General features: G+C 45.0%; 1 pseudogene; it reads right to left on the bottom strand.

The window, feature by feature from the left end:
• Window positions 1-240: 240 nt before the first annotated feature.
• On the bottom strand, window positions 241-27,063 carry LOC114695483 (annotated as a pseudogene).
• Between the last annotated feature and the right edge of the window lie 916 nt (window positions 27,064-27,979).

Genomic DNA, 27,979 nt, shown 5'->3' with positions numbered 1-27,979 from the left:
CTCATGCCTGATATTTGAACCAGTATAGCATCATTGGAGCTCCAACAGGCACGGGCAGTTTCACCTCCTTGGCCTTGCCATTTGTAGCCCACATGACTCCTTTTCTGGCCTGGCTTTTCATAGCAGGCATCTCCAACGTTATAGATTCTCCAGTACAATTTAGGCCTTACTCTTGCAATTTCACACTGCCTGTCAGGAGCTCCCTGCTGGGAACCCAACATTGCCACACAATGCCTGTTCTCATAGGCGCTTCTCTGGAATCTCGGAGGAAGTCTTCAGGATCCTGTGACTCTTGTATTTTTCACAACTGCAAAAAAAAACCCGGTACCACATTGATGATGCCAACTCCTGCTGGGGCCCTCTTGGACAATAGCTGCAGTGCCTTTTGAATGCCAGGGTGGCTGAGCCTGTGAAGACACAGCAGAATGCAGTGGGAGCACCCTCTCTCTTTCTTTCTTTTTTTTTTGTCATTCAGTTCTTTATTAGACCATCAGGTGTTTTAGACAGACACAGTATCACAGCTTCACAGAGTTAAACAAATGCAACATAAACAAAAGTAACACACCTTAAAATAATATTCTACAACAGAGAAAGAACAAAAGAAAAAAATCCTGCATTGTTACAGGGTTTTACACAATGTTGAATGCTTTTTATATTCGTGGAGGAGGTCTGGCTGGCTGACATGGATTCTCCCATGAAGTCTGATTACTGCGTTGTAACTTGGCTTTTTTTTTAAAAATTTTTTTTTAAATGCCAAATGCCTTTTATTGAAGGAGGGAGGAGGTCTTAAATACAGGCTTACAGCACAATGGGAGAACCCCAGAGGGCAGAAGTTCGCTACCGATGTTTTACAATCTTGCATCTAAGCTGTTAACGCCCAATATGCAGGATACACAGACAAGGAACTTCCCTTAGGCATTCAGGAGGGTGGAACCCGGCAAGGAATTAGCATAGGGAGGATATCAAGGTCAAGGTCAGCAAGCAAGGTAACAGTTACCCAAAAACGGGGCCAGGACCCTACAGGTCCCCCTTTTACTAAAAAATGAGCTTCTGACTTAGGTTGTGTGGGACATCAGCAGGTCACCTTACCCATCATGGAGACGCCTGCCCAGGCCACACAGGTGCTCTGTCTTAGGTTGGTGAGTGCCCCCCAGGTATTACCTGTCTCTGAATACTCATTATCATACAGGATCAATCATGTGTGAGCTGCAGTGTTAACTGCTGCCAAAGATCTCAAAGTGGCGGTGGGCTTGCAATCTGTGTGTTCAACACAGAAAAGACCAACAGAGGTCCTAACCCACCCATAGCCAGTAGGCTAAAGGCAACTGAGCCATTCCCTTCCTTAACGAGCCTTGCTGCAAATTGGAGTCCTTGTAAGATGGTATCCCAAAAGCAAATGGAACTTGAGTTTATAAATTTATAACTTTCAAAGCCAATCGAAATGTATATACCTATTGAATTAAATTTATCATGCCCAATAGAATGAGAGATTAACTAACTGTGGTAGCTACTTTTGCTGCCAGGGTCATCATTGTGCTAGCTGTAGTAACCAATTATAAAATGGTAATCCCAGAAACAGTAGCAGCAGAGGCCACCACTGCTATAACAGCAACAACAGCAGCAGCAATGTCAAATTCTCTTCTGGAGCGTGTGGGCATCCACTGGCATGGAAAAACTCCAGGAACACAAACCGCCAAGGCCCATTTTTCTTGATCCCAGCACGACTTAAGCTGGCAGCTCTGCAAAAGAACAACTAAGAACCATAAAGAAAAAACAGGCAGCTCACAAGGAGCAGAACTAATGGTCTTATAATGGCTACATTCAGGCTTACAAATTTTAAGATATCTTCAAAGGGGGCTAAATGAATTTCAGGAGGCCAATAAATGTTGCACAGAGCCATTCCTAAAAAGTAGGTATTACACCAGCTTGAAGAGGATTGTGAAAATGAAAAGGCTTAGCTGGCATGCTACTGTTAACAACTGGAGGTCAGTGACCTTCAGCACCCTCTCTTTAAAAGACAACCCCTTAAATGGGTTTGTAGTTTTACTCTTTACAGCCGGCAATGGATGGGATCTTGTTAATTCTTAAAATGTCTTCAAGGTACCTTTCCTGTTGCCCAGTTGCAAAGTGCATGGCTTTCCTTTAACGGAGCTAATAATCTTCCTCTCCACCCCTTTAAAATGTATTTATCTGTTGTGTGCATATGTCAGTTTTCTCTCTTTCTACCATTCAGGCTCTGGACATTAAACTCAGATTTTGGAGCCTGACAGTCAGTACCTTAGCCACTGAGCCCCCAAATAATCTCTTTAGACAACTCTGCTTTCTTTCTCTCCAGCTTTTTTATTTAGTTTTTCAGTTAGCATGTGTATTCATTACTTTGTTGCTGTGATAAAATACCATGTCCAAAGACAACTTGAAAAAGAGTTTGTTTTGGCTTGTGTGTCCAGAGACTGGATGTTGATAATGGTGGAAAATATCCTGGCAGCAGAAAGCTGAAAGTTTACACGTCAACCACACACAGGAAGTAGAGAGGGTGGGGCAAAGCTACAAACTCTCAAAGCCCATTCACATCCTGAAATTCCATAACCCCCCAAACAGCACCGCCAGCTGGGGATCACGTGTTCAAATGCCTGAACCTACGAGGGACATTTCTCATTCAAACTGCCACAGCGCACAAACTCATGTTTCATTATGGCATTTTCAAACATCTGTGATATTATACTTCCTTCTTATTTACTGCTCACAACTTTAAATGTACTTTTTTCTGACCAAATTGTGTTTTCCCCATCTTTCTCTGCTTGTCGTTCCCAGTTCTCACAGTAAACTTGGCTAAAGGCCGCCAGCAATAACCATGTCCCGGCCAAGATGCTATTCTCTCTTGAAATTTCCTCTCTGGAAATTAGCAAATGGTGGGGCTGGAGAGATGGCTCAGAGGTTAAGAGCACTGACTGCTCTTCCAGAGGTCCTGAGTTCAATTCACAACAACCACATGGTGGCTCACAACTCTCGGTAATGAGATCTTGTGCCCTCTTCTGACCTGCCGTCATATATGCTGTATACATAATAAATAAATAAATCTTTAAAAAAAGAAAAGAAATTAGCAAATTGCTTAGTCCGTGACTTGTGAATTCAGTCTCACTCCATTTTTAAGGACACAGGCAAAATGTAGCCAAATTATTTGCCAGATTGTGACACAACTGGGCTGTCGTTCAGTGCCCACTAAAGTCCTTCTTTCCACCTGAAACCTTTTGATCGCTCTCTTTATGGTCAATATTTCTATTGACTTTCTGGTCTTTTGCCCTTCAAGCTCTGCTTAGGGCTTTTCAGCCTGCTAATCCAAATTCCCTTCCCAAACTAGTTCCAAAGGCCAAAGAGCCACAGGATCAAGTGTGGCTCGGGGAAGAGGCCCTACTTCTCTTATATTAGTTTTCCAGAACTAATTTATGGCAGAAACATCTTTGGGAAGGAAGATTTATTTTGATTCATGGTTTTAGAGGGTTTCATTCCATCTTGGCAGGAAGCCACAACAGGAAAGCATCTCAGTGGTGACAGGAGCATCCGCAGGAGGTTGGTCACATCCCTGGAGAACAGGAAGCAGAGGGAAACACTGAACTTTCAAAGGTGTACCCCTTGGGAAGTACTTCACCAGATAGCTAGGCCCTTCCTCCTGAAGGTTTCATGGCCTTCCATAGTAGATCCCTCTCTGGGGAACAAGTGTTTAAATCTTTAGCCAGTGGGAGCATTTTATTTTCAAACCTTAACAGCGAGGAATAACTTGTGTTCTCTGAATGAAAGACCTCATAACTATGGAACATTGAATAAAGTACTTAGAAGGGTATTCCCATTCAATGGCTTTTTAAATTTTATTTTTATTCAATGCATTTTAAGTGTATAAATATGTATGCACACACAACATGTGTGCAGTGCCCACAGAGGCCAGAAGAGGGTTTTGGATCCTGTGGATGCCCACAAAGGTTTCCTAGTGAGATCTGAGATTGCTTTACCCAGCAGAGCTGCATTAGACGATTACTTGACCATGTGCATAGTTACCAGGTGATTGGAAGGGTCTACACTTGGCTGAGCTATGGGGAGGTCTTTTGCTCCACCCCTTGGCATTCCTATAAATAGCCCTTTAGAAGAGACAGAAGGGACTGGTGGATAACGATCTAGGCCTTCCTTAGGCTATCCTGTGTTTCTGTTTCTCTCCCTTCTCTCCTTTTATCTAAATCTCTTATCCCTTTCTCCTCAAGAGTACCCTGGGGTAAAATGTGGGAGCCGTCTCCCAGCTGGCCTCCCACGGGAGCCCTTGGAACTACAGCTACAGATGGTAGTGAGTCATCACGTGGGTGTCATGAATTGAATCTGGGTCTTCCGCAAGATCAGCCAGTGCTCTTCACCTCCGAGCCATCTCTCTAGCTCCGGGTATTGCCATTTAAAGAGACTAGATTAGTACCAGCTAACTACCGATGGGTCCCAATGAACATTAACCATGAGCCTCGAAAAGATAAAATTAGGGCCAGCAAGATGGCTCAGAGTGCTAAGGCTCTTGCCACCAAGCTTGACAACCTCAGTTCAATCCCTGAACCCCCATGATAGAGGAAGAGAACTGACTTCTGAAAGCTGCCTTCTGGACCTCCACGTGTGCACCATGGCATGTGTGAGCACACACACAATGAGTGTAATTGAAATTTGTATTTTACATTTATATTTATTTGTTTATGCGTGTGTGTGCACACACACGAGCATGAAGTTCAGAGGACAACTCCTTCCTCCATATGGGTCCTAGTATTTGAACTCGGGTTGTAAGGCCTGACGGCAAGCCCCTGTACTCTCTGAGCCATCTCACTGGACCTTTTTTTTTTTTTTTTGGTTTTTCGAGACAGGGTTTCTCTGTGTAGCTTTGTGCCTTTCCTGGATCTTGCTCTGTAGACCAGGCTGGCCTCGAACTCACAGAGATCCGCCTGGCTCTGCCTCCCGAGTGCTGGGATTAAAGGTGTGCGCCGCCGCCACCCAGCCCTATTTTTTTTTTTTTTAAGTAAAAAGATAAAATTATATCAAAGTTAGTTAATTGTACTTAGGACAAAGCTCATAACATGTAGGAATAGCAAACAACAGTCTACCAGGAAATACAAAACTCACAAGGTTCAGCATACAAATGAACCACAGCACTGGGGGCGTGGGTTATATCCCATAGTGACAAGAAAAGTCAGTCCATAGAAACAGACGTGGAACTGACACATGATAGAACGGGTAGATGAAGGCATCAATGTAGTTGTTACAGATGCACTCCACATATTACAGAACCATGACAGAGATACAGAGATGCTACTGGCCCACAATAAACTCCTGAATATGGCAAATTAAAAAAAAAAATTCTCACTGGATGGGATCAATGGCAGATGGCTGCCACAGCAGAGAAGAGAGTGAATTTGAGTCCATCACAATAAGTCACCCAAAATAAAGCACATGGAGAAGAAAGACTTCAAGACGAAATTGAGCAGAATTCAGGGCAACAACAGCAGTACAGTGTATGTGTGAGCAGAGTTCTAGGAGAGGAATGTGGGGGAGTGGAAAGACACTCAATATAATGACCCTAGATTCCCACACTTGATGAAAATCATCTGCCTACAAGATCCATGTAGTTCAGTGAGGAATGTGAAATGGCAAGCTTTATTTCAAGGAATTATAATTACCCCAAATTCAAGATTCATGCCCTTGTGAATTGGATTAGTACTTCTCTTAATCCCTCTGTGTTACTATCACAGAACACTGTAGACTGGCTAGTTTATAAATGATAGAAATTTATTTCTCTAGTTATGGTAGCTGGGAGTCCGATATCAGAGTGCTGGCATCTTTGGTATCTGCTAAGGGCTGTTCTCTGGCTTCCATGATGACACTTTGCTGTTGTACCCTTTGGAAGGGAGGAATGCTCTCCTCTCACCTGAGAGAAGAGACAGAAGAGAGCATTCCAGTCAGCCTCAAGCCCCTTCATAAGGGCATCCTTTGTATGTTATCCACAAGATAGAGCCCTAATGACTACTCTCCTACTAAAGGCCGGATGTCAATGTTGCTGCACCAAAGGTTAAATTTCAGTGTGGATTTAGAAAGGACTGGATACACCACAGCCACACTTTTCTGAAGAGGCCACAGGGAGCGCCACGATGCTTTCTGTTATTCTGTGGAAGCTTTCATTTTAGGTGGAACAGATGCAGGAAGTGGGGTCACAAGGATTGACACCTGCCATGCTCCTCTGCCTGAAAATGCTCTTGGGATTTGACTGACTAATTCTTCATAGCTTCTTTGGGTATGTCTTTGAATTTTTGTACACTGATAATGTATAGTAAGCTAGCAGTCTTCTGATAAGAATGTTGCTCATTGGGTATTTTCCTTTGTAATGAAAGGCCTCTCTGTGTCTCTCTGTGTCTGTATATATGGTCTCACTGGCTGTTCAACTGGGGGGCCTTTAAAGCAGTCAGTACAGCAAAGGAGAGTCCAGCAGTTGCCAATTAGGGAGTCAAATTGCTCTCCCAACATAATTTTTTTTAAAGATTTATTTATTTATTATGTATACAGAAGAGAGTGCCAGATCTCATTACAGATGGTTGTGAGCCACCATGTGGTTGCTGGGAAGTGAACTCCTCATGACCTCTGGAAGAGCGGTCGGTGCTCTTGACCTCTGAGCCACCTCTCCAGCCCTCAACATCATTTTTTATTTACATAACATTAGGAGTGCTGACTTTAAGAACTTACTCACTATCAACACGTTAGTGACGTTTTAAAGACTTATTTGTTCGTTCATTTTCTGTGTATGTGTGTGTCCTGAGTGTATGATGTGTACCACATGCATGTGCACAGGTGTCCACTAAAGCCAGAAAAATATCGTCAGACTCCCTGGAACTGATGTTCCAGATGGTTGTGAGCCTCTTTGGAGTACTAGAGACTGAAACCAGGTCCTCTGCAAGAGCAGCGGGTGTTCTTAAGCTCTGAGCCAAACTCTTTAGAGCACTGTCAGTGGCCTGAGCATTGACAGTGCTTTAACAAAAGCTTAAGACCCAGCCTGCACTCCAGGGATTGGCAAGATCCCATCTGAGAGTGTCTTCAATAGGACCCAAAGTTTTGCATTTCAATTTAAAGAATGCCATTTTACCTTTTTTTCTTTTTTCTTTTTTTGGTAGTGGTGGTGGTTGGGTGAGAAAAGATTTCTCTGTGTAGCCCTGGTTGTCCTGGAATCAGCTATAGACCAGGTTGGCCTCAAATGCAGAGGTCTGCCTGGCTCTACCTCCCAACTGCTGGAATTAAGTGTGTGTGCCATTTAACATCTTAAAAAACAAACAAACAAAGAAAAAACCAACCAAACAAACAAACAAACAAAAACAAAAAACCACACACACACACACACACACACACACAAACACAAACTTTATTTTTTTAAATAATTTATTTTTAGTTCATGCATATTTGTATTTTGCCTGCATGTATATCTGTGTGAAGGTGTTAGATGCCCTGAAACTGGAGTTTCCAGCTGTTATGAGTTGCCCTGTGGGTTCCGGGAAGAGCAGCCACTGCTCTTAATGGCTGAGCCATCTCTCCAGCCCATCAAGCTTTATTTTTTTAATCTATGTGTCTGTGTGTGAGCATGCCCTCATGCATGAAGGTGCCTGTGGACAGGAAGGACATTTGATTCTCTGGTGCTGGAACTACAACAGATTGTGAGCCATCTGATGTCTCAAAAAAACAGACAGGGTCATGTTAGAGGTCAGAGGATTGTCTGGCACTACATGGGTTCTGGGGACCTGAACACATGCTGTCCAGCTAGTACTACAAGCACCTTTACCCACAGAGCCATTTGCCACCCTCATGAATCATTTTGTTGACTTCTATGGACAGCATTCTCCTTCAACTGACTGTCCATCAACATTATGGGTATTTTTAATTCTTCACTGAATAATTCAGAGATCTCTATTTCCTTAGCAATGACTTCTGGAGATTTCTCTGCTTCTTGGGTTTCTCTGTGTCTGGCTGTCTTTGTATGCTTGTAATCTTCTGTTGAAATCTGGGCACATGGATTTCACTGTCTCTTTGGGTCTCTATAGATTGACTTCATGCAGTAATCCTTTGGAAGAGCATAGTGTTGGGATCCAGCCATGCAGGTCATGGTACCTGCAGCCTGCGACCACAGATCCCTGACAGGAGCCACACTAAGACACCGTGAGACCCTGTGAACTGACTGTTCAGTGCCAGGAACTCTCACCAAAGCCGCACTTCCAGTTCCCACCCCTTCCCCGCCTCCTGCCTGGCAACAGGGGAACCTGGCTATAGGCTATGGCTGTAAAACCTACTCATCCTTAGAAAGTATGAGAACAGATCCCCGCTGCTGCCACAGGACCCTGATTTCTCTCTTCAGAGATGCAGCGTACTATTGCCTGCCTGCCTGCCTGCCTGTCTGTCTATGGCATTTAAAACTTTTTTTCTTGGGATGCGTGTTTTCTATAGTGTTCTGTTTGTTTGTGCTTTGAGATAGGCTCTTATGTAGCTCAAGCTGGCCCTGAACTCACTACATAGCCGAGGGTGGACTTGAACTCTCCATGCTCCAGCTTCCACCTCTTGAGTGTGGGCTTTACAAGTAGGCGCCACCAAGCCCAGCTGTTTTCTGGGTTTGTGTGTTCAATTTTCAAGTTAAAGACGTTTGCCTCTCTTTTCTGTCCTGAGCAGGAAAGTTCTTCCTTCCCCGATGTCTCTCCATTGTGCTTTAGTCTCCCCGGTGACACCTTTGTTTTCATGAGGCCTTCAGTGAGCAACCCAACTGTGCTGCTGTCTCCATCAGCATCTGAGTCGGATGGACGGCGCCCCTCTGGGTACCTTACCATCACATGCGCCTTTTCCAGTCTCTTCTTCCCTCTGAGGGAGAAGCCAAGAGTAAGGATTTTCTCTGGATCATTCCAGAAGTTAGTGGGGACAAAATTCCACACACTTTCCTACCTGCTTTTTTAAAATTTTGTTTGTATTGCTTGAGATGGGGTCTGAAATAGCCTGGGCTGACCTCAAACTCGCCATGCCGACAAAGACAGCTGGCGCTGTGTCCTCCTGGATGCTGGGATATAAGCATCTAATAGCACAGCTAGGCTTCTTCCTCAGTTGATGGAGTTATCTGCGGCTTTGTACTCTAACCTAGATGCTTTTGCCTCTTGACTGATTTCTGTATATCTGTGTATCTGAAGGCAGTGTCCCCATGGGTGAGCAGTATTTCAGGCCTCCCATCCCATCCTTTCACTCATATCCCACTCTTTACATCATGGTTTTTAAATTTGGTGCAACATGTTCTTTTAGAAAGAGCATATGTTGCTAACTTGGATGCAACTGAGAACTTAACTATCTCAGTTACCAATAAATCGCTGAATTGGGATATTACCAGCAAGTTCACAGTAATAATGAAAATGACGGCTTCAGTGTTAAATAAACGTGAAGGAATCCCAAGGGAGCAAACCTTTAAGCAGGATGCCTGTGTCTTTGTCCGGCTCTTGTTTATTTATGCCATGGAGTCTTGGGAGGACAGACACTGGTTCCAGACAAAAGCTCTTATTTCAGCTCTTCCATTGTTTAGCCAGCTGTGACCTGATCTTTAAGGTGTGGATAATACACTTCTGATCTCATGGGTTATCTGAGGATTTAACAACTTCCTTAAGCTAGTTCCTGGCAGAGTACATGTTATCCATGTACAGGTTGTTGTTAGAATTCACATAGAAAAAAATACTTATTACTCAAATCATCAATTGAAAAGAGAGCTTATTTTCTTTTGCTTTTTGAAACAGAATCTAATGTAATCCAAGCTGGCTTCAGACTTGCTGGGTAGCCAAATATGGTTTCAGCTCCTGATCCTCCAGCCTCTGTCTCCCAAAGGCTGGGATTATAGGCATGCACCACCACATTTAGCCTAAAACACTTATTTATATCTGGGGAAGAAATTTTAAGAATTTATTCTGAGTCAAGCATGGTGGCACGTCTTTAATCCCAGCATTCAGGAAGCAGAGGCCAGGGGGATCTTTAACTTTGAGGCCAATCTGATTTATATAGCCAAAGCTACACAGTGAGACCCTGTCTCCAAAAAAATAATGTATTTTGAGAAGTTATTGTTGCTCTTTTGTCATAAATCTTCGACTTCCCATTTATATTAGCAGAGACTGTTAATAGTATAATAGGATGTCTGGGAAAATATGTACCACTGATTATGTACTGTAGAGGATAATCCTGAATTTAGTTTACTTTTCTTAGTATCATTTAACAGACTGGATTACCCAAAAAGCCATGTGTGAGAGGGAAGTGTAAGAATGGGTCATTTGGTGTTAAACACAGACTGCACGCTGGCAAATGTTAATAATAAGTGTTGACACGCATTGGGTGTTCCCTGAGTGACAGTCACTGCTCTGAGCACGTGCAGTAACTCTTTGAACTCTGATGACACAGGCAGAAGCAGATGCTATAACTATTTCCCTCTGGCAGATGGAGAAACTGAGGCCTTGAGTGGATAAACAGCTTGCCCAAGATTATGTAACTCATCACCTGCAGAGCCAGAAGAATTATGTGTGGCTCAGTGAGCAGGAACTCCACATGATGAGGAAGACAAGAATGCCATTAATTACAAAGAAACTTACTTGGAAGGAATTTAGATATGATGTATTTTAATGGCAAGAATATTGGTGCCAATCTAATTTTAAGTGATGGCTTTCTCTTTCTTTTCTTTTCTTTTTTTTTTGTAAAGATTTATTTATTTATTATGTATACAGCATGTATGACTGCAGGCCAGAAGAGGGCACCAGATCTCATTACAGATGGTTGTGAGCCACCATGTGGTTGCTGGGAATTGAACTCAGGACCTTTGGAAGAACAAGCAGTGCTCTTAACCTCTGAGTCATCTCTCCAGTCCTCTCTTTCTTTTCTTATTCTTCCTTTTTTCTCTTTCTTTTGAAGACAGGGGCTCACTATGCAGACATCTAACTCACAGAGATCCATGTGCCTCTGCCTCCTGAGTGCTGGAATTAAAGGTTTGTGTCATCATGCCAGCTAGACGCTACTTTTCTGTTTACTATTTTTATTTACATGTTGTGTGTGTGTGAGTATTTGCCTGTGTGTGCCTGGTGCCTGTAGAGACCAAAAGAAGACATTGGATTCCCTGGAACTGGAATTACAGGCGGTTGTAAGCCACCATGTTGGTGGTGGGAACCAAACCCAGGTCCTCTGTAAGAGCAGAAAGTGTTCTTAGTCACTGAGCCATCTCTCCAACCTCATAGATGGTATTTTTCTTAAAGCTGAAGTGTATAAACTACATGAGGAAAATGAATGTAGAATTATTTAAAAACAAGTGTTTTTATATTGCACAATCTCCCCACTACAGTTAATAGCATCAAGATAACTAGGCATTTCTCTTCCTTATTTAGAGATGTCTCCTTTGAGCCTTGCTGTAGTAATAGTACATCAATGGATTGACCTGTCTAAAAAAATTCCTTTGCCTGCAGTTGCTTGTTATAAATTTTGACTTTCTATGTGGCTATGTGAGAGGAGTTTCCAACTAACATGCCCTCCCCTACCTTCTGCCCAGGGATATTGGGCCATGTCTGGAGATGTTTCTTGCACACACAACACGGAGGAGCAAGGTGGCACTCATATTTAGCAGACGGAAGCCTGCAGCTCCTCTGAGCACCCTATAATATGAAGGGCAGTTCACAAAACAGAGCGTATCAGCAGTGCCAAGTCTGAGAAGCACCAAGTCTGTATCATTTCTGCAACACAATGGTAAAAAGGAAATTTTAGATGATACCTTCACTAAAATACAAACACTGATTTTAAAATATTTATTTTTAGTTTATGTATATACGTGTTTATGTGCCTGCATATATGTGTGTGTGTGTGTGTGTGTGTGTGTGTGTGTGTGTAGGCACCAAATGTATACCTGGCACCCCATGAAGGTCGGAAGATGACATTGGATCCCCTGGAACTGGAACTGGAGATACAGAGGGTTGTGAGCTGTCATGTGGGTGCTGAGGAAATGAACCCAGATGCTCTGTAAGAGAAGCAAGTGCTCTTAATTACTGAATGAGTCTCTCTCCAGCCTCTGATTTGGTTTTGTTTTGTTTTGAGACAGGGTTTCTTCATTCCAGTTCCAGCTGTCCTGGAACTCCCTCTGTAGACCAGGCTGGCCTTTCCCCTGTCTCCTGAGTGCTGGGAATAAGGGTGTGTGCCACCACCACCCAGCTCTCTGATTTTATTTTTTTAAGAACAGTTTTCATGTAACCCAGACTGGCCTCAAACTATGCAGCTGAGGGTGACCTTGAACTTCTGATCCTCCTGCCTCTACCTCCCAATTTCTAGGATTACAGGCTTGTGCCACCATGCCATTTATGCGGTATTGAGCCTGGAACCCAGGGCTTTGTGCATGCTAGGCAAGCACCCTATCAGTTGAGCCGCATCCCTGGCATCAATTACTGTTTATTGTTTAGTCATGAAGATTAATTCCAAACGTATTATCACCAATAAGTTCCTACTGTGCACTGACAAGCTCTTTGCCAGATGCCAGCATGAGGCTTACTGTATCTCTCCAAAAAGATAGTTTTTTTTTGGTTTTTTTTTTTTTTTTTGGTTTTTTCGAGACAGGGTTTCTCTGTGTAACTTTGCGCCTTTCCTGGAACTCACTTGGTAGCCCAAGCTGGCCTCGAACTCACAGAGATCCACCTGGCTCTGCCTCCTGAGTGCTGGGATTAAAGGCGTGCACCACCACCGCCCAGCCAGAATGATAGTTTTTAATTACATTTGTTTATGTGCGTGTATGTGTGCACATGTGTCCGTGTGTCCGTGTGTCCGTGCGTGTGTGTCCGTGCGTGTGTGTCCGTGCGTGTGTGTCCGTGCGTGTGTGTGTGTGTGTGTGTGTGTGTGTGTGTGTGTGTGTGTGTGTGAAAGACAGAGAGAGAGGGAGACAGAGAAAGCATGTGGAAGCCATGGCACACAAATGGAGCTCAGAGCACAGCTCTCAGGAATTGGCTCTCTTCACACCACCTGGATCCTGAGAATCAATCTCAGGTCATCATACTTGGTGGGATGTGCCTTTATCTGCTGAGCTACCTTACTGCGTCTCATTCATTTTTTATTAGCCTACAGTAGGCTGCTTCAAGGTATATATTAATTTAAAAAGGAGGGCAAGAAATCAGCTGCCAACTGGCTTATGATACAGGTATAAAACCAAAGGAAAACAAATGATAAAAATAGGGAAAGCCATCATCCATCCTTGAATGGGTTGTTGGGAATGTTCAAGATATCAAACCACTGAGGTGTTTTGCTGTTTTCCTTAGTGAATAAAGTTCCCAGGTGTCATTGCTTTTCCTTAAAGTGTCTGTCTTTAGAATGAGGTGGAACATTGCACCCGAAGCTCCCTCTATGGGCTCTGCCAGTCTTACTTGTCCCATTCAGAGACACTCTGATGTCACTGAATGTCATAGCATGGCAGAATTTACCTTATACAAAAGAGATGTGCGGCTGAGGAGGAGGTTCAGTGCTGTTCTTCCAGACCAGCTAAGTTCTGTTCCTAGCTCCAGTTCTGGTGACTCACAACTACCTGTAAGTCCAACTCCTGGGGATCCAACGCCCTCTTCTGGCCTCCATGGGCGCGCGCGCACGCGCGCGCGCGCGCGCGCGCACACACACACACACACACACACACACACACACACACTTCTTCCTTCCTTCTTTCCTTCTTTCCTTCTTTCCTTCCTTCCTTTTCCTTCCTTCCTTTTCCTTCCTTCCTTCCTTCCTTCCTTCCTTCCTTCCTTCCTTCCTTCCTTTCTCTCTCTCTTTTTTCCTAAGACAGGATCTCTCTATGTAGTCCTGGCTGCTCTGGAACTCTATGTAGACTAGGCTGCCTTCAAACTGGTAGACATCAGCCCACCTCCACCTCCTGAGTGTTGATATTAAAAGTGTGTACCACCCTATTGTGCCTTAAAAGTTGAGAGAAATTCATTCAGCATCCTAGAAGCATTCCAGCCCTGGGCAGTGCTTCCTTTGGATGAGGAAGTATGTATTCAGGAGTTCCTCATTCAAGTTGGAGAGGGCAGGAGTGGGAGAGGGACTGGGAAGAGTTTTGTCATGCTCGCTTCCCTCGGGAATCGCACAAGTCGAGGCGGGAGGGAGGGCCAACAGCCCACAGTTCATAAAACAGAGCCAGGCATGGTGGACTCATCCTGTAATCCCAGCACTCAAGAGACAGAGGCAGGAGGATTGCTGCAAGTTTGAGGCCAGCCTGGTCTACACTGTGAATTCCAGACCAACCAGGGCTACAGAGCAAGGCCTTGTCTCCAAAACTAGACAGAACAACAGCAGCAAAACCAGCACACAACAGCACACACTGGTGCATTGTAAAACAGCAGATTAGAGATGGGAAGGTAGACAGCAAAACCATAGAGTGAGTCTCACCTGAGTGCTGGGGTGAAGGGGAGCCTGATTACTTACTGGGTATGCACGTACACGCAAATGTTTGATTTTTAGACTGTTAGCATGTCTTATTTACACATTTACATAATTTAATGTGTATCTGGTACTTGGGATGAAATCCAAGGTGTGTGTGTGTGTGTGTAAAATTATTTCCTTATTTTCTTATGTCTAGACAGCATTTTGCTATGTGACCCAGGGTGACCTTGATTTTCTGGGCTCAGGTGATCTCTTGTCTCAGCCTCCTTTGTAGCTGAGATATTTGCCCAATTTCAGTTTTCATGTAGAGAGGAAAAGAAAGCACTGAAGCTGAGTAGATAAATTGATATACAAGCTTCATAAACAAAGTGCTAGAGCTGGAGACTGTAGACACTGTCACAGACAAAAGCATAGATTAACCACCAGGGAATCTCAGACAGCTGACTCCTTGCCTAGTTAACCTTTCTGTCTGTTTCCTTGAGCAGCTTCCTGTGATCTAATGCACTACAGGACACTGACGTGTGACTCTATTTTGAGTGATGGGGAAGGGTTTCTCTCCATGAACTAAATGATGAGCTTGTTGGCTTGACAGTTTATTCCTTACCACCATTTCAGAAATCTGTAACATGCTGAAAAGACTTGAAAAGATTATTCTCAATATAAAGCTAACTGCAAATGTGTCCAAACAGTCTGGAACCAGGCAAAAGGAAATTTATAAGTGCATACACACACACACACACACACACACACACACACACACACACACCACACCACCCCCACACAGGCACGGACAGGCACATGCACAGGAGTGTGTGTGTGTGTGTGTATGTGTATGCATATGTGTTTGTGTGTGTATGGGAGAACAATTTGCAGGATTTCTCTCCTTCCATCATGTGAATCCTAGGGATCAAACTCAGGTTACCAATCTTGGTAGTAAGCATCCACTGAGCTGTCTCAGTGGCTCCAAACACACACTTTTTTTTTTTTTTAAAGATTTATTTACTTATTATGTATACAGTGTTCTGTTTGCATGTACCCCTGCAGGACAGAAGAGGGCACCAGATCTCATTACGGACGGTTGTGAGCCACTATGTGGCTGCTGGGAATTGAACTCAGGACCTCTGGAGGAGCAGCCAGTGCTCTTAACCTCTGAGCCATCTCTCCAGCCCCCCAAACACACACTTTTAACGTAACCACCTTGTTGATGTTTCTCTTGGTCTCGTGACTGAGTGTTGGGTGATGTTGTTCTGTATTCTGTGAATGTGTTGCTCTGATTGGTTGATAAATAAAATGCTGATTAGCTAGTAGCCAGGCAGGAATTATAGGTGAGATAAGCAGACAAAGAGAATTCTGGCAAGAAGAAGACTGAGTCAGTAGATGCCAGCCCGCCATCCAGGCAGCAGCATGTAATGGCACACAGGTAAAGCCATGGAACACATGGCAACATATAGATTAACAGAAATGGGCTGAGTTTAAGTGTAAGAGCTAGTCAGTGGTAGGCCTTAGCAAATGGCCGAGCAGTTTTAATTAATATAATCTTCTAAGTGATTATTTTATAAGTGGCTGCAGGGTCCATGGGGTTGGAAGACTGGAGAAACTTCAGCTACAGCTGAGGATGTTGTTGATGACACACTCGATTTAAAAAAAGCAAAACCAGAATTTGAGAATAGAGAAATGTGTCAGTTCTAGACCAGTTTAAGGGCAACCCTTTATGAACACTTAGAACCAGCAGTGGGGATTATTAACCTCTTTTCCTGTGTTTCATAGAGTGATTCACTGCAAACTTTTCTTTTTATTTGTTCATTTTTGAGGTGGAGATCTCATCGGATTGACCAGGCTGGCCTCAATCTCATGGGTTCAAGCAATGTGTCTGTCTTAGTGTCTCCAGCCTCTGCGAACCCATGTGCAGTTTCCCCTCACCCCTTTCTGGCTCTGTGTTTATTTAGCTAACGGTTTTGAAGGTTTGAATGCAAGGTGGGCCAGGTCCATTGCTTTGGGCCTGTGGTGAAGACAGAAGGCTGTAGTGGTGATATCAGTTGCCAAAGGAACCAGGAAGCAGAGAAACAGAGAGACTGGCATCTCCCAGTCCCTGACAAGACTGCCTGGGAACAGAGGAGCCTCCCCTGGGCCCCACCTCCTAAAGTTCAGTACCTCCTGGAAACCAAGATTTTAAAATAAAATAAAATTTCACTTGTTGTTGGGTGTGGGGGCACATGTGTGCCGTGGAGCATGTGTGGCGAGCCAGAGGACAACTCTGTGGAGTGGGTTCTCTCCATCCACCTTTCTGTGGGTTCTGGGAATCGAACTCAGGCTGTCAAGTTTGCACACCAAGCGTCTCTAACCATGGAACTGCCCCCCCCCCCAGCTTGAAGTACATGAACTTTGAGAGACATCCCTGAAAAACGATAGCACAGGGTAGGGGGACATAGTTTAAATGGTGCAGCACTTGTCTAGGAAGTATAAGACTCTGCATTTTATCTCCAGCACTGAATAAATAGCAAAATCCCACAATGCATTCCTGCACCCAGGAGGAAGGTTGGTGTAGTCTATGCGTCTGTCTGGATCATTGCTGGGCCAGTGGATTTTGCCCTTAGGATATTGAATCTAGAAGGTCTTTGATTTTTTTGTTTTGTTTTGTTTTCTTGAAATGTTAGGGATCAAACCTAGGTTCTTGTTCGTGCTCTACCGCTGAGCTACATCCCCAGACCAGAATTTTAAACTTAAAACTCAGAGAAAATCAAGCTAGTCTCACATGGGGAGGCTGAGGCTGTAGGTGGAAATGTTCATGTTCTCCGCCATACAAATTGAGAAGCAGAAGGAATGTCTGTATGGGGGTGGGGGTGGGGTGAACGCAGAGACAAGTAGACACAGAACCTGCAGAGACAGACTGGAGAGAGTTCTGGATCCCCATGCTGTTCAGCTTCTCCTTAAATTCTGTGACATGCTGGGGTTTGTCACAAACATGCAGAGGTCTAACCTTATTACTGGCGATGCATTTGGTTTGGATCCTGTTGAGTGTGGAGGGCCCACAGTCTCCCAGTCCATCAGGAGGGTGAGCAGTGGATTGGGCATCAGGTGCTGCTCAGTTCTCTGCATTTACACTGAGATCCATGGGTCTGTGTGAGGCAGAAATACCAAAGCAAGTAACTGTTTACCTCTTCAGCTGGGAAACAGGTGGAGAGACCAGGGTCCTACTAGTCCCCTTCCAAGGGCCCTTAGGACCTAAGATACATAAACATGGAGGAAAAAACCCAACAATAATAATTAGAAAAAAATCAATCAATAGAAACACCCAAGAAATGATACTTACTTTTAATTTGAAAAAGGTGGAGCTAATTGAAAAAAAACATCAATATAGTTGTTGAAACTACCACATAAAGGAGGGATTAAAAACTAGAGATGGGCTCTAGGGACAAAAACACATTAAAGAGGCAAAAACAGCTAGGCAGTGGTGGCGCATGCCTTTAATCCCAGTGCTTGGGAGGCAGAGCCAGGTGGATCTCTGTGAGTTCGAGGCCAGCCAGGTCTACAGAGCAAGATCCCAGACAGGCACCAAAACTACATGGAGAAACCCTGTCTTGAAAAACTAAAAAAAAAAAGAGGCAAAAACAGAAAGGCCTAGGGCTGGGATGTAGCTCAGTTGACAGGGCACTACCTGGAATACACGAAGGCCTGGGTTCGGTCCCAGCACAAAGTCTCGTGTGATGGTGCAGGCCAAGAAGCCCTAGAACCTGCGAGGCAGAAGCACAGGATGGGATAGTCAAGGTCACTGAACTCCATTGTGAGTTTGAGGCCAGCCTGGGCTACACGTGACTGTCTTCAAACAAACAAGATCCAGAGAAAGCTCTAGAGAAGGAATGTCTGTCCACCCAGGCATGGAGGTGTGGAGAAAATCTAGGAAAAGAGAATTTTGCAGAACAGGAAAATGAGGTAGGTGGTAAGGTGGTTCAGAGGGTAAAAGTCTTTGCTTCACAAACCTGATCCCCAGAGCTCCACCTGGAAGGAGGGAACCAGCTCTCCAAGGTTTTCCTCTGACCTCTACCATGCACTGAGGTACAACCGAGCATGTGCGTGTGTGTTCAGACACACAGACTCACACGCTCAGACACATCATAATATACACACAACAATACATATGCATTTTTAAAGAGAGGAGAGAAATCTAAAACAGTACAGATTCCTGAAGTATCTAGAACATTCCTGACCTTTGATATCAACCACCAACTGCCCACGCTTTTCACACCGCTTCTTTTTTTTCCCTGCCCATATTTACCACACATGAATCAATATTTCTGTTTCTGACCTCAACTTGCTAACTTCCCTACAACATGATTTGACTTTAACTCTTCAGTGTCCTGTAGTAGCCAAGGGATTAGGTAGATCAGGAAGGAAGGAAGGAAGGAAGGAAGGAAGGAAGGAAGGAAGGAAGGAAGGAAGGAAGGAAGGAAGGAAGGGAGGGCTTAGCCCTTCTCCCCCAGAGTGAGTGAGTCAAGGCAGGATCGAGAAGAGATGTATGGTGTCAATAAGAGAGAGCTGAGCCGAATGGATCCATTAAAGCCTTTTATGGAGGCACATGTGCTCATGGAAAGAAACTCGTGAATGGCATCTATTTAGATTTTCAAAAAGCCTTTCACAAAGTTCCACACAAAAGACTGTTTTAGAAGTGGAGTCATCGCGGTCGAATGGGGCCTGGGTGATGCAGGAGAAGGTTGCTTAGAGACAAGAAACAATGGTTTAGGATAAAAGGGCTTCTTGGAGGGCTGAGCATGAGCACTGGCCTCCCCTCCCTGTTTTATGAATTGTTTGGGGGAGGGAAGGCCGAGCCCGCGGCAGCAAGCTCTCCTGTTTAGGAAAAGTCTTCACAGAAGGAGCCAACCCGGGTAGACGGAAAATACTGAGCCAGTCTTCATATGGGCAAAATAATGTGCTGACTGCGCTTCCGGGGAAAACCAATCTGAGTTGTGCTTAGAAGATTCGTTATTCCACTGGATAGTTGCTGAGTGTGTCATGTGACCAAACACTGCCGCTACACGGTGAAGACGGCAAGATTAGGAACACAATAGGAAATAGGAGGGATTTGATTTTCTATGTGTTAAACTGCGAAGACTGAAAAAATGTAAATATACTCATTACATTTAGATGATTGCACAAAAGCCTGTGTGGTTTCAATAAGGGAAGCAAGACTGCGGAGACACACCCCTAAAGTCTGGGTAAACCTTCCAAGCCAGATGTGGTAGCACATGTCTGTCACCCCAGCCCTTGGACACTAAGACAAGCTTGCAAGGTCAAGCCTGGCTTGGGTCATTTAGCAAGTCTTGTTTCAAGAAATATCAGCAGCAATGGAAAGCACATGATTTTTTTTTTTCACATTAGGAGAGTTTCAGACTTCACGGGGCATAGGACAGCAGGGCGTTAGAGAGGCTGGTGTAGCTCATTAGCCCACCACCCCTCAGCTATGTTGACTTTTGTTTGCTTCTCTTCCAAAACTTTGTTCCCGTAAAGAGCAAATGTGGCCTCTGTGAAAACATGGAAACTGGAAAACCACCCAGTTTCCTGTGTCCCACAGCGCCTGTGATAGCAGATCCTCCTCCTGCCCCAGCACTGCCAGCCAGCCCCACATGAAGGGAGAGGGATTCTGGATGGCCCATCCCTGAATCACTCACTTAGGCCAGACAAGTTGAAATATTGTTCCCATCCAGGCCAAGAATACCGAAGCTCCTGCTCTAGGAGCCAAGATGGATAGAGCCTTCAGCTAGCCTACCAGAATCTGAAAATTGAGAAAGGAGTCATTTCCTAAATAGATGGAAGGGGAGAGAGAAAACCATTTACACTACAGAAAACCATCATAGGCCGGGCGGTGGTGGTGCACGCCTTTAATCCCAGCACTCGAGAGGCAGAGCCAGGTGGATCTCTGTGAGTTCAAGGCCAGCCTGGTCTACTGAACGAGATCCAGGAAAGGCGCAAAGCTACACAGAGAAACCCTGTCTCAAAAAACCAAAAAAAAAAAAAAAAAGAAAGAAAACCATCATAGACCAGTGCCCTGTGGTAAGCGGCTCCTGTGATAAGTGCTCTTTCTGGTATTCAGACTTCCTGTGATCCTCTCTTTTCCAGTGTGGGCTGGATTGGCATCTAAAGATTCAGCAGAACCAATGATATGTCCCTTCTGAGATTAGATCGTAAAAGCCTGTAGGCTGCATCCATGGTGGGTGTTCTTATCTGCTCCGGCTTTCTCTGGAATGCTCAATGGGGAAAGCCAGCTGTAATGTAGTGAGTTACTTCCGTTGAGGCCTGTGATAGTGATCTCGGAATCAGCTTTTCTGAAACTAACAGTAACCAAGTACACGGTCTAGACAACGGCCATCCACCAGTCGGGTCTTCTGCTGGGATGCAGACAAGACTGACAGCCTGCGGATAACCTCCCAAGAGACCTAAAGTCCCAGGGATGCTGTTCCCATAGTCCTGATCCACACAGACTGAGAAGTCACTGAGTGTTGTGAAATATTCCTTTGCACTGTGTGAAGATATGTCACTGTGACTGGTTTAGTAAAAAGCTATACGGCCAATAGCTAGACAGGATTTCCAGGGCTGAGAGAATGCTGAGAAGAAGAAAGCAGTATCGCTAGCTGAATGCAGAGGAAGCATGGCGTGGAGGAGATGAGGTAAGAAGCTACGAGCCACATGGCAGCACATAGATGAATAGAAATGGGTTAATTTACATTATAAGAACTAGTTAGGAACAAGCCTAAGCTATGGGCCAAGCTTTCATGAATAATAAGAAGTCTCCATGTCGTGATTTGGGAGCTGGCTGGCAGGACAGAGAAAGACTAGCTACAACCTAGTCTTATTTTTATAGGGCACTAAGTTTGGGGGCAGTTTGTTGCATAGCAGTATATAACCAATACACGTGTATGGCTTTTTCTAAAATTTAAATTCTTTTTTTAACTGACACATAAAACATTAAAAACACAAACATTTTCACAGGGTACCATGTAATTTTTTAAAAAATGTGTGTTTCTGTGTGTGTGTGTGTGTGTGTGTGTGTGTGTGTGTGTGTGTATGTGCAGGTCCTGAGAAGTCCAGAAGAGGGCTTCGAATCTCCTGGAGCTAGAGGTATGGGCAGTTTCCAGCTGCCTGATGTGGGTGCTGGGAACCAAATTTGATCTTCAAGAGCTGTGTGTACTCTTAACCCCCAAGACATCTTCCCAGGAGGGGCTGGAGAGATGGCTCAGCCGTAAGAGCATTTGTGGAGGACCTGGGTTTGCTTCTCAGCACCCACATAGTAGCACATGGTGCACAGACATGCAGGCAAAACACCTGTACTATGCGTGTAAAATAAAAATTAATGTTTTCTTTTGTCTTTTGAGACAGGGTTTCTCTGTACAGCCTTAACTGTCCTCGCCATGTAGACCAGGCTGGCCTCGAACTCAGAGATCTGCCTGCCTCTGCCTCTCAAGTACTGGGATTAAAGGCATGGATGCCCATCACCCAGCTGAATTTTTTTTTTTTTTTTTAAGGAGAGAGCTATTTGGGAGGAGGAAGAGGCCATATGGAGGTGAAAGGGAGGGTAATGTGGGGGTGAATATGATCAAAGTGTATTTATATGTGTATAAAATGTCAAAATGAAACTGATTCCTCTTAATATATGCTACTAAGGAAAAGAGGAAACCTCAATTTTCTTTGAAACTTGTCCTTTCTCTGCTGGTGGTTTCACAATAAAATAAAGCTATTTTTAGGTTTATACGTTGTGCAATCTGAGCCTAAACCCCAGATTGCTGTGATGGGTGCCATGAAAGGGCAAGCTGGAACTCTGGGAGCTAAAGGCACAACAGAGATGCTACTGAAGCTGGCCGAAGTGCTCCTGCCTGGCCGCTGTGTCCAGAGATCTCCATATACCCTAGGGCACTTTGGAACATCTCTTTCATTTTTAGGTATGTATGTTTTGGAGGAGGGCTGCCCACAGAAGCCAGAATAAGATGCTGCATCCCCTGGAGCTGGAGTTACAGGTGGTTGTGAGCCACCTGCCATGGGTGCTGGGAAGCAAATCTGGGTCCTCTGGAAGAGCAGCAAATGCTCTTAACTACTGAGCCGCCCCACCGATGGATGGCATCTTTAACTTCCAGGTAACACCGAGTGGGATGTAACTTCCTGCCGTGAGTGCCCCTATAATTTAGAAATTTTTAATTAGGAACTAATTACCATTCCTCCCATCACCACAGGACTGCTGCTGCTGCTGACTGCTGTCTTCCCAAGCGATGGGCAGCTCGCAACATGTCCTGCTAATTACACAGCCCAGGGAACAGCACTGCATGCTGCTACTTCTGCAAGACTTAACTGTGTCCAGACAGGCAGCGGGCTTGATGTAGAACCGAAAGAAAGGCTTTCACTTTGGGTAGTTTCCAGAGCTCCTGGCAAGACGTTGGAAATGGGGTTCTTAGAATCTGCTGAAATCCAGTAAGGAGAATTCACAGGTACTCATTCGCACAGAGCTCACTTGTGTGAATGGAGAGGAAACAGAACTGGCATGGTGTTCTTCTCTCCAGCTCCTGAGCCCACCTGGTGCCAAGGGGGAAAAGGGGTGCTCTCGTGTACCCCACCTCAGTTTGGCATCACAAAGCTGAGGTTCATGCTCTGGCTGTTGGTAATGACAGAGAATGGTTATGATGGAGAACTAGCCTGCTTAGTATAAATGACAGCTATGTATGGCAAGGAAGTCCTCGAGGGAAGGACTGTTTTAACGCAAAAAGACCAAGACAGCAGCAAGTCACAGAGTGGCATAAATACACCCAAAGGGAAGTGAGCAATGGAGACTAAGGTCGGAGGGAGCAGAACCTTTTCTAATCTGTAGATATAAAGTTGGGGTTTTGTTTTGTTTTTTTCTCTGTTGGGGATGGTGTCTGGAGGTGTTCAACATGGTGAAGTATTTGACGTGTGTGCTGGCTAGTTTTGTGTCAATCTGACACAAGCTGGAGTCATCTGAAAGGAGGAAACCTCGTCTGAGAAAATGCCTCCAGAAGATCAGGCTGTAGGGCATTTTTCTTAATTTGTGATTGACAGGGGAGGGCCCAGCCTACTGTAGATGGTGCCATCCCTGCGCTGGTGGTCCTGGGTTCTATCAGAAAGCAGGCTGAGCAAGCCATGGGGAACAAGCCAGTAAGCAGCACCCCTCCATGGCCTCTGCATCATCTTCTGCCTCCAAGTTCCTGTCCTGACTTCCTTGGATGATGAACCATGATCTGGAAGTATAAACCAAAAATAGCCCTTTCCTCCCCAAGTTACTTTTGGTCATGGCATTTCATCACAGCAATCAATGGTGACCCTGTCTAAGACAACATACCATTGAAGACAGTCAGAAGCTGGGCTTCTGGGAAGTCACTGGATGATGAGGGCTCTGACTTCCTCAATGGATAGTTGTGGTGATATTGTGTTCCCTGAAATATTGTGCACACTAATAAACTTTTCTAGGGTCAGTGAATGGAACAACCACAATATTAAACAGAGAGGATAGGCAGTGGTAGCACACACCTTTAATTCTAGCATTCCAGAGGCAGAGATCTACCTGGATCTCTGTGTGTTCAAAGATACAGCCAAGCTTGGTGACACACGTCTTTAATCCCAGAAAATGAGCCTTTAATCCCAGGGAGTGATGGCAGAAAGCAGAAAGGTATATAAGGCATGAAGACTAGGAACTAGAGCTGGTTAAGCTTTTAGGCTTTTGAGCAACAGTTCAGATGAGATTCATCTGAACTGTTCAGATGAGATGAGACTGAGAGGCATCCAGTCTGAGGAAACAAAATCAGCTGAGGAATTGGCGAGGTGAGATAGCTGTGGCTTGTTCTGCTTCTCTGATCTTCCAGCATTCACCCCAATACCTGGCTCCAGGTTTGATTTAATTAATATAACCTTTTAAGATTCTTGCTACAGATAGTAGCTCAGTAAGTTTGGGAAGGGCTTCATTGTAAGGCAAATTTTCTCTCTACATTCTGGCCATCATGAGGTGAACAGTTTGCTCCACCACACATTCCTGCCAGGATGGTCTGCCTCACCAGAAAGTGACCAGGGTTGGGGTGACACTTGCCACAGAAGGACTGAGCTTGGATCTCCAGCACCCCTGAAAGGGCAGGGTGGTGTGGCCCATTTGCAATTCCAGTGCAGAGGAGAGAATTGCTGGAGTAAGATGGCTAGCCAGACTAGCCAAAACAGCGAGCTTAAACCCTGCCTCAAAGGATAAGGTAGAGAGCCGTCAAGGAAGGCACCCAACACCAACCTCAGGCTTCCACAGGCTCATACATACACGTGTGTGCCCAACATATGAATACACACACACATACACACACACACACATATGCAAAAAAGGTTCTGTGTGTGTGTGGGTGTGTGTGTGTGGTGTGTGGTATACAGTTTGTGTGTATGTGCAGTATGTGTGTGTTGTGTGTGGGGGTGTGGTATATGGTGAGTGGTGTGTGTATGGTGTGTATGTGTGAGATGTGTGTGTGGTGTGTGGTATATGGTGAGTGGTGTGTGTGTGTGTGGTGTATGGTGTGTGTGTATGTGTGTGTGTATGTGTGTGTGGAATAAGTGTGTGTGTGTGGTGTATGGTGTGTGGGGTGTGTATGTGGTGTGTGTGTGGTGTATGGTATGTGTGTGGTGTGTGGTATATGGTGAGTGGTGTGTGTATGGTGTGGATGTGTGAGATGTGTGTGATGTGTGGTATATGGTGAGTGGTGTGTGTGTGTGTGTGTGTGTGTGTGTGTGTGGTGTGTGTGTGTGTGTGTGTGGTGTATGGTGTGTGTGATGTGTGGTATATGGTGAGTGGTGTGTGTGTGTGTGTGTGTGGTGTATGGTGTGTGTGATGTGTGGTATATGGTGAGTGGTGTGTGTGTGTGTGTGTGTGTGGTGTATGGTGTGTGTGATGTGTTGTATATGGTGAGTGGTGTGTGTGTGTATGTGTGTGTGTGTGTGTGTGGTGTGTGTGTGTATGTGTGTGTGTGGTGTGTGTGTGTGTATGTGTGTGTGTGGTGTGTGTGTATGTGTGTGTGTGTGTACAGTGTGTGTGTGTGTGTGTGTGTGGTGTGTGTGCTCATGTTCCTAAGCTCGAAGCATTGCTGCCAGACGCCGTCTGGACTTGTACTGAATTTGTCTTACATTAGAGACAAGGTCTCTCACAAGACCTGTGCCTCCCCAGTTGTGCTAGACTGGCTAAGCAGCAAGCTCTGGAGATCTTCCTGTCCCCTCCCCTCCCTGTAACACTGAACTTACAGGTGTGCAAGAACACAGGCAGCTTTTCTGTGGGTGTTCATCTAAACTCGGGTCCTCATGCCTGCACACAAGTGCTTTACTGCAGAGTATCTCCCCGGCCCGAGGTTTCTTTTAAGTGAATAAAAAGAAATCAGAGCCTGTTAGGCTGGCATATGCACCCCAAAGCCTTAGCATTGGGAACCCAGCTTCTGGCACTGCAGGGCTGAGAGGAAGCACTGGTGTGTGTGTGTGTGGGGGGGGTGTTCGTTCCCAGGGGCTCGCCTTCCTAAATTGACTCATATGCTCGTTCTAAGGGTGACTTTGTCCTCTGCAGTCCAGCCATGTGATGCCGTCCACCATGTCAGGGCACCGCAAGAAGACCCTCCCCAAGGAGATGTCCCATCTAAGATGACTTCAAGTGGAGGAGAGTAGCATAGGAAAACCATGAAGTAGTGAAAACAAAGAAATACTGTTGCTCCATTAAAAACCACAGTGCCAAGGAAGAACTAACTAACAGCGCAGGAAGTACCCATCATATTGTTAGATGGAAAGTGTTGGTTGTAAAGACACTAAATACAGCAGAGGTCCAATCTTAGAAAAACATAGAATATACTATGTAGTTCGGGTTTCTAACTTACTTTTCTCTCACCTCCTCAGCCCCTTTTCTTGAGATAGGGTCTCTTTATATAGCTCTGGCTGTCCTGGAGCTTGTTATGTAGACCTGACTGGTCTTGAACTCACAGAGATTCTCCTGCCTCTGTCTCCCAAGTGCTGGGATTAAAGGCGTGTGCCACCGTGCCTGGCCTATTTTCATTAAAAAAAAAAAAAAAAAGATTTATTTCTCTCTCTCTCTCTTTCTCTCTCTCTCTCTGTGTGTGTGTGTGTGTGTGTGTGTGTGTGTGTGTGTGTGTGTGCTCATGAGTGCAGGTGCTCTTGTAAGCCAAAAGACAGCACTGATTTCCTGGAGTTGGAGTTAACAGGTGGATTTGCCTGACGTGGGCAATGGGAACTGAATTCAGGTCCTCTGGAAGAGCAGCAAATACTGCTGAGCCATCTCTCCAACCTGAGTTTTAAGCTTTTATATCGCTTCTTTCTTGAAAACAAAAAAAGCAATATAAATACATTATTTAGCAGTTGCTGGTCATCCCATGGACCAAGCGGTGGATATCCAGCAGCAAGGTCAGTGTAACCTCTGAGCTTCTCTTTCTGACTCCAACCATCACCCTCTCAAAGGAGGCCTTTGACGTTTCAGATGATAGAGTGGTTGGTGTCATCCATAAATTCCACACGCGCCTGTGTGTACTGTCCCTGCAAATCAGTCCTACCTAGCACTTTGGTTGCCCTAGCCAGCCTGATGGGCTGCACGTGACTTGTGTCCATGATGGTGTCGATCCGGAGGAGAGGAGCACGATACCGTTTCTTACACTATTTTTTAAGCTGGTAGACAAAATAATGGGTTTCATTATGGTCCTTTGTGCATGTGTTATTGTACTTTCTCACACTCACCCCCATGTTCTGTGTATTGAGAACAATGGGCTTGCATTATGATTTTACCACACTTTGTGCCATCTAGACCAGGGCTTGGAAGCATAGCATTATCCTACATCCTTATAACGTTCAGGGTTCCTTTCATTTCTGGGTTTTGGAGACAAGGATTCTCTGTGTAACAGCCCTGGCTGTCCTGAAACTCACTCTGTAGACCAGACTGGCCTTGAACTCACAGAGATCCACCTGCCTCTACCTCCAGAGTGCTGGGATTAAAGGAGTGCACCACCATGCCCAGCTCGTTCCTCTCATTTCTTTGGGAATAATTTCTCTCCCTCTGCAAGCAGGGCCATTTTTACGTTCCGGACATTACATCTACCTATTAGAGCAGCCCAGGACCTTTGACCCTAGAGACAGCAATCCATCCGTGGTGGAGCTTCACTGCAACAGCGACATTGTGCAAGGGGATGTGGGCTGGGCTGGTAGAGAGGTCTTCCAGAGTCTGGGGACTCCTTGGTTCCCATCCTTCCCCAGGCTGGTGTTTCTTCTCCCACTCATGGGCCTCTGTTAGGCTGCCAGTAAGACCTCTTCCCCTTAAGTTAGCCAGGGTCTATTTCTGTTGCCTGTAACCAAAAAAACAAAAAAACAAAAAGCTTCTGAATACACTCATTTCAACACCTGGGTAATGAATCAAGCAAGTATGTAATGTGACGGCAGCTGCAGAACCATTCTTTGTGGGGATCCTCTTAGCCGCTGACACATCCCTCCAGCCCCCCAGGGTCGCTTTTTAATGTTGATCCGCATTGTTGAT

This window comes from Peromyscus leucopus, chromosome 5 (genome assembly GCF_004664715.2).
Source record: "Peromyscus leucopus breed LL Stock chromosome 5, UCI_PerLeu_2.1, whole genome shotgun sequence".
Classification (NCBI taxonomy): Eukaryota; Metazoa; Chordata; class Mammalia; order Rodentia; family Cricetidae; genus Peromyscus; species Peromyscus leucopus.
This window is presented reverse-complemented; position numbering and strand designations above follow the sequence as displayed.